The following is an 8201-nucleotide window of genomic DNA, read 5'->3' on the forward strand; positions in this document are numbered from 1 at the left end:
CAACCGACACCATGAACATATATAAACCAAAGAATTTTCCAAACAAAACGAGGCTCAAACATAAGAGGAAGAAAACAAAAAAAGTTCACAGTACCGGTAGAGCGCTGACGCCGTGGAGGTGGCAAAAAAAGACCTAAATAGTCTACAAGAAATAAATATTTTTGAGAGAGACTATTAAGTTTCCTAGACTTCTAACTTAAAACCAATTGACTGTAAGTGGATTGACCCAAATCTCTTATATATTAGTTATGGCCAAGTGAAATTTCTGATGCGAGAGCTTTATATTCTCACACTCTTTCCCAGGATGATTGTTCTTTGACTATTAATCACGAAAATTATCGGATTCAGGTCAGACCGGTTGGACCAATTTTGGGTCAAGAAGGTTCACGATCGATCATGTCTTTTTTGGGTCTGACTGATTTCGAGCTCGAGTTGTGCTTCATAGTTTGATACCATGTTAAGTTTTATGGACTTTCAAATTAAAAACAATTGGCGATAAGTAGATTAACCCAATTTTTTTATATTAGTTATGTCCGAGTGAAATTTCTGATGCATGAGTTTTATATTCTCACAGGGAGAGAATTTAACTTACCGAAGGGAAGAAGTATTTAACAAAGAAATACATTATGGGCCAAAAGATCTATGTATGTCACCGAAGTGCTATCTGACAGCGAAGAAGACGACACGTAAGACGAAATCAACATCTCTCATTTGGAGACGAGGGAATATTAACTAACTAGGGTCAGTCCGCGATTCGCGCGGAATTATTTATTTCTGTTTGTATTGAGATATGCTATCTTATTAGTTTGATTGCTGGTTAACTTATCTGTAAGTATTTTTTTTTATTTTGGATTTTTGCTTATACGGCATAATCCTGATAGAGTTGTATGCTATTTGCGGTTGAATAATTTGTATCTAATAATTAATAATTGTATACTTTTCAAAAGGAAACTATCAGCTTTGGTAGGAAATTGGCAGGTCAAACATCAGCTACCCGGTTGGGTTGGAAATAGTGTTATTGTGTTGGGAATTGTGTTTTTGGTGCTCACCAGTGATACTAGGTTTTGGTAGAAGAAGTTCTATTGTTTGTTAGGAATAAATATGAGCATATATTAACTATTTCTTGCTTGGTCTTAACTCTTAAGCATATGATTTAAGGTTTTGGAGAAAGATATTCATAATGATATTTATGTTTTAGTCGCCAGTTTGATCAGAAAATATTAGTTACCAAGATGTTTTTATTGTCAAAATTTGGAAAACACGTAAATAAAAATTGGTTTTTTTGAGAAGACTCTAAATTTCATTTGAATTAAAATATACAATATTTGGATTTTCATTACCAGGGTACTAAAACTTTTCCATTGTTTGCAGAACTTTTAATCCTAATTAATAGCGTAAACTATATATTATTGTGCACATTTCCGTCTACTTTTTTTATTAGTCAAAGCTTACTGGAAAGACATTTTATTTTAATCATTGGATTTGTTTAAAAGAAATTATTTTAATAGTTTAGGAAAATATATACAACCAAATAAATGAGAATATAATCTCTTCTGAGATTTCATTAAATATTTTAATTAGTATTGATTTTTATTTTTAAAAGTTTGATTATAAATTATGTGTAAACTGTTATATCTTTTTTTCGTTTTTATATCATTTCGTTTGAAATTGTTTGATATCCAGTTCCAAATTTCATTGTGACAAATAAAATTTATAATAGGGTTATTGAAAATTTTATATTAAAACTTTTGCATTTTGACGGTATAAATCCTTTGATTTTTCTATTTTATTTTACTTTTATTATCTTTTTCAAATTATATTATATTGCAATCTTAATTTTACATATTTTTTTAATTTTGTTTCTGTATTTATTGTTTTAAATTTATTTCATTCGCTTCAAAAAATTCATGTTTAAAATAAAATTTCATAAAGATAGATTTTTTACATTTTCAATTTATTATTTATTGATAAATTGTAAATTTAAAAAAGGTATTTATTAAACTTTTATTGGTTAAACGTTTTGAGATATATTTAATTATAAAATTTATAAATTAGTAATTAATATCTAATGTGTTTTTTAATATGTATGAAAATATTAAAAATTATATGTTGTAAAAATAAATTTTGTATATCTTTTTGACCCACGGGAGGATTTTCTTTCGCACGGGATTGTTATTCACTTTTAAGTTTATTGTTTTTGCAGGATTTTTTATTTGTTTTAAGTTTATTGTTTGATGATTGTTTCTATATCGAAATAGTTGAGTAATAATTATCTGTCAAACATATATTATCACAATGTCTAAATTAATTATTGTAATAATTTCTTGAGGTTGTATTTATTTGAACAGAGTCTTGTTGTTTTTATGAGGTCTGCCATTTTCTCAAAACGAAAGTTGAAGTAGATCTGTAGAAGTAATGTGTGTTTAGTTTAAGTGTTTTATATTTGATTTATCTCGGAATCTTGTTATTTTCTTATACTGTCGTTGTATCTTCTAAATATATGTACAATCCTATTTGTTTATAGTCTAAAGAATGAGGGATAAAAAATGCAACATCATTAATCAGGAGACCAAATCAAAACACCGAGGAATATATATTTGTGTAATCATAGCCGAGGAATCATATTTTTGCGGTAAAATCTCTCCTCCCTTTCTTTTAATGTTGTTCTTACGAAAATTGTTGCACTATAACATTGGTCTTCTGTAGTTATTGTAAACATTGTTTAGATATAGATTTATCAATAAGGTAGTTAGCAATTTATGAAATCTATTTAATACTCCCTAATTTCTACGAAGTTAAAAGTTTTGGGGCAAAATTGTTTCATACAGATAGAACCTTTATTTTCTATGAATTTTTTATTATTTAATGTAATACTCTTTATTAATATGTGTGAACAATTCAGAAATATTATAGTTGTGAAACGGAGAAAGTATTTGTGGTTATACAAGTCGTCCACTACTTTTTTTGAGTACCAAGGTAATAAACATAAGTTCAATGTTAAGCATTGACTATTGGCATTAGATATGCTAGAGATCGTTGGCGCGGAGTTTTTGCATTTTAATCTATTTTTGTTTCTTGCTTACTAATTTATCATTCAGTTTTTCAATGCATTTTATCTTCACCATCTCCTCTTGTCTTGTTTACATTTGTTTTCACGTTCTGTCGTTTGATTTGTCTTAGTTTTGGCTTGTGTAATAACTTAACCCTGCTCATTCTTCTTTCATTCTTTATTGATTGATATTTTTATCTCGCTTAGCTCTGTGTTGCCACTAATTTGCTTGAATCATTTTTCATCATCTGCTTCGTATTTTTTTCATATTCATTAACTATTGTCTCCAATCTCTTTAAATCCTAAAAATCCTACATATTCTTTTGTTTATTAAATCACATATTAAATATTGTTGAAACTATTTATTTATTCTAATAAGTCCTTACGATTATAACTAAGATGATATGGATAAAAGACTGATTATAATTTAGTTGAAATTAAAGTCTAAAGTAGAAGTTATTAAACTTGCAATCCTTCTTTTTATCATCCAAGATAGCTTTAGTCATATAAATTATATTGATTTAGAAAACCCATAAGCTATTTCAATCCCAAACAACAAAAAAACAGGCGCATTTGTTATTGACGGGTTTCCTTTACTATAAACATAATTGCTTGTCACAACTGTTAATAAACTCAAATGTGTTTACAAAAACCATCCATATAAGAGTTTCATACTAATTTCTCTTTCTCTAGTCATCTCCTATGTTAGTAGCTATCATAATACAATCATCAAACAAAGGACATATCTCTTGGTTCCATATAGAATATGCAAAATGACTGTTTTCTGCAGACTCCATGATCACTGAGTATTACAAATATCAAACTCTGTCTATGGTCTATTTATATGTTGAGGAAATGCCTCGAAATGTAGCTTCCAAATAATGATTTCCAGGTCAACACATTGCAAGTTAACCTCCACAATGGGATCAACGGATCTGCAGATACCGCTACATGTCGAGTCGAAAGCAGCTACACATATGTTCCCTGCTTGTGCCTTTCATTCACAATCTGTAAATCTTCCAAGAACCAGAATCAATGTTAAATGAGGTAAAAGTTTTAGAGTCACAACAGACTTTGTATAGCCAAGCCCAATAAACCAAGCACCCAACGTAACATCCCCACTTGCCTATTTGTGCAGAAAATGACTTGATCATTATATAGTAGCACCGAGAAGTTAGATGGAGAATGAGGTATGAATGCAAGGTAGACAAAACAGTTAAAATCTTACTGATTATGAGAAATATAAGAAATCAATTCTCTTGAAATGGTGTATAACTGTCCAATAGCGTGACAGAAGTACTTGTTCCTGTTCTCACCAAACTTCCAATTCTAAATGTATATATAAATCTATTAGAGTTATTGCCAGCGCTCTGTTGCGATATTTGTTAGCTAAAATAATCCGTCCAACATAATAGGAAAAAGAAACCAACGAAATTGTAAAGCTAACCATCAGTTGAGATGCTTTTGCTGTCCTGACACATTGCAAGCTTAGTGATTTCACTGTCAAAAGCAACAAACTAAGCAGTCATATACATCTGAGACATTTATTTACAAACGGTTCCTAGCACAGAAAAAGCATATTATTATGTTACGGATGATAAGTTTGATGCATAAATACAGTTTAGAATTTTTTTCAACTGAACATTTGTGCCTACTGAATTACCTTACAACACCCACTGCATTGTGATTTTGGCATGTTAAAGCTGAGAATCAACATTGGAGCTTGCGTTAGCATTTGGAACATGAAATATAGCACCATCAATTTCCAGTGTTAATTCCATTGACAATAGCTGTGCAAAAGAACTCTGCTAGTAAGGTAATCGTGATTAGTAATTCTTTACATCTTAGTGTCGTACAACTTCAAAATGATAGACACTTACAATCGACGGCTCTCAAAGATGGACCACAAACCATCTAATGATATGCTTACCTCGTCGTATAAGTAATCCATGTCACTTCTCTCCCACGGGTAACGTTGCTGGTGCAGATCAATTCCCTCCACCTCTTCCTCATCATTAGGATGCTCTGCAATATACCCTCTGTAAGGTTCAAATTTATGTCGCTAGAATTATCAAAGAAAAAAATATAAAGTACCCTCCAAATCTTGAGGAGCATCAACATTTTCTTTATTCAATGATCTTCATTCAACCTAACAACCATCAAAATAAAAAGAATGTGAGGGACATAATCTTCAAAATCCAAGTTTAATGAATGGAAAAAAAAAAACTCAGGAAGACAGAAAATGTCAAACACTCACTGGCTTCTTCTTCTTTTACTTCTTGGCTCCCGTGAATGAACTATCAAAGCCATCATTATTTGCAGGAAAAAGATTAAATAAAGCAACTGATGAAAATAAACAAATATGTTTCACAGCACATAAACTCTTTTTGAACAATCAGGCAACGGATAGTATGTCTCCCGTGTGACTCAGCTGAGTCCTTGATAGCATCCTGAACGACAAATGTCTTCTTCTTCTTCTTGGTTAGATCAAAGGGTGCAAGCTAAGGATGACCAAAGAAAATTAAAACCACACAATCATGATTTATCAGGCAAAATAAAAGAACCGATGATGAATTTATTAAAGATGGGGAGATGTAGAGACTAAAGAAGAAAAACTGATTCATAAAACTCAAAGAGCCGATCTGTGTTTCTTAGATGAGTCATGAACCGATGATTAAAAATTGAAAGCCCTAAACTTCCATTGAAGAGAACGCTTACAGACCAAAGAGGTTTATTGGGTTTTTTTTTAACGAATCTCATTTCAAAACGTGAGTTATAAAGTATTTATTAAATCATTAGATAAAATAATAAGTGTGGGTCCCACAGAGAAAACCGAAAAAGCAAAGGTTTCCGACCTTCATAAATATATATTTGTTTCAGCCATCAATGTACAAAGAATTCTTTAGCTCAGTGCTGTTGTTTAGATCTCAATAATCCGGGTTCGAATCACAGACTTGACAATTTTTTCACACTTTTTAAAAGTGGGACTCACATATCGATGACGTGTCGCATCAAGAATGATGCAACTGCGCTATTATAACGTAGATTAGTTTACTTTAGGTATAACGGGTTTTTTAAAAAATCTCAATTGTTCTTTCACAAAGTTCAAGTTTTTTTTGACCCAAGTCCAAGTTTTCTTTGTTGTTAACTTTTGTTTATTTTTATGCTAATATCGTAGTGATTAGTGTAAATATACGTATTTTCAAAATATACTGACGAAATATGCATGTTATCTAGCATTTGCCTCTTAGTATTGGTAAGAACTCTGTGTATATAAGTTCCTTGTGAATTTTTATTATTACAATTATCATAATAAAACCGAGTAATAATGTAATATTCCACATTTTCGAACACTTATTTCATTTTACATTTTATTATAATTAAAGAAAAATGACCATTAATATGTCAATATATGTATATATAGAAAGAAACATACATATAATTTTGAGTATTATTTTTATTGAAAAAGTTCATCTTTGTTTTACACAGATTGATTTATATAACATGAGAATGTATTACAGATATCCGGTACATCATACAGACAACAAAAGTTAGGGACATCAACAGGTTAGGAACAACAAACCCAATTCATAACTCCACACCTGCAACATCCATCAGTGCACCTTCCAGTACATTAATTCCTGAGCCAATTACCATCAGAGAAAGCTCATTCATTGTCAAAGAAAGAGAGCGTAACCATTGAGGGCGGCCTTTTGCTACATACGACTGAAAAAGCCCATATTGATTAGGCTTTGAGCTATGGAAGAAGCTCCTCTATCTATTGGCATCTTTGTGCACCGTATTCACTAACCAACCTTGACATCCAGAGAGAGCAGTCATCACCTCCATACCTTGAAAGCTAAATGCAGGCCAAGCACCAGGTTTATTAATAGCTTCAAAAAATTCCTTGAATTCACCTTTAAATATGACATTCTTTACTCTTTGGCTGGTCATGCTTTCTACTGCCCACAAAATAGTTATCAGCTTGGCTTCATCCTTCAAATGACAACCAACGAACGTCGTCCTACTATGACAAAGCACCAGTCCATTCACATCTCTAAGAACCCATGCCGCACCCACCATGGACATCTCTCTTTTGACTACTCATAGGCCACATTACACATAACCCATCCCTCTGGGGGCCTCTCCATTGCTCTGTATCGACTTCTTGTGATCCCACCTGCAAATTTACAATCTCCTCCTCTACACTCTGAGACAAAAACCACTCATCAGCATCGTAAAAGTTTATCTTTCCAATAAAAAAAAGATAAATAAAAAGCTTTCCTTTCGTCCATATATTTGCATCTTAGGTGTCTTAGCTGTCTCTTTTTCCCAAATATTATTTGTCAATCCAACGCTTTCTTGAAAATCTGCAAGCATCCGAGCAGCGATTGAATAAACCTTGTACACAGCAGCAGCTTTACATGTCCAAATCACACAAACATATTGAATCATATATGTTTGCTTATTCGGTTACTCTTGAAAATTCACAATGAAACCAGTTTGTAAACGAGATTTGATAGAATGTACCTGTTGACTCATACTCAGGAGCTGCATAGCCGAATGTACCCATGATTTCTGTACTAAAATAGCTTGTTTCTCTCATTGGACTGTATTTCGCTAACACAAAGTCTGAAAGCTTCCATTTTGGTCTTATTGTCATGAAATAGAACCAAGTCAGTACCATTCTTAGTCCATTAAGACAGTACAGAGAGTTCGAAAAGAGAGTATACCGAGATGTTCGAGGCCTTGATGTCTCAGTATATGACTTTAACCCGTAAGATCCAAAAGAGCGGCTTATACTGCACATCATCTTCTTCAACACCATTAAAACATAAGAACACCCTCCAGTTAGCCATTAAACCGTGAATTAGTATACTATAAGAGATATGAAGAGATGATGATTCCAAGAACAGAAATACTGACCTATTTATACCGTAAACACACTGCCTCGCCCATGCAAACAACACATTGATCAGACCTCATCGTGGGTGAATGGATTAATGGAATTAAACACGAAAAAGCCATAAATCGATCTGTTTCAGAGACTGAGATGAAGCTCAGACGTCACTGCGCTACCGTCGAACGAAGAGGAGATCATAACTCCATGGCTTCGCGTCTTTAGACCATCAGCATTAGTGAACCCCATGGA

The 8201-nt window shown here is 32.4% G+C and overlaps 1 long non-coding RNA gene across 1 annotated transcript; it reads right to left on the reverse strand.

Moving 5' to 3' along the window:
- Positions 1–6470: 6470 nt before the first annotated feature.
- LOC106425014 lies at positions 6471–8201 on the reverse strand. The gene is made up of 4 exons (XR_002658516.2): positions 7976–8201; positions 7783–7865; positions 7580–7701; positions 6471–7419 (listed from the first exon to the last, which is right to left on the reverse strand). It is a non-coding gene; the product is annotated as an uncharacterized LOC106425014 (long non-coding RNA).

The sequence above is a fragment of the Brassica napus genome, chromosome C5 (genome assembly GCF_020379485.1).
Source record: "Brassica napus cultivar Da-Ae chromosome C5, Da-Ae, whole genome shotgun sequence".
In the NCBI taxonomy this organism is placed as follows: domain Eukaryota; kingdom Viridiplantae; phylum Streptophyta; class Magnoliopsida; order Brassicales; family Brassicaceae; genus Brassica; species Brassica napus.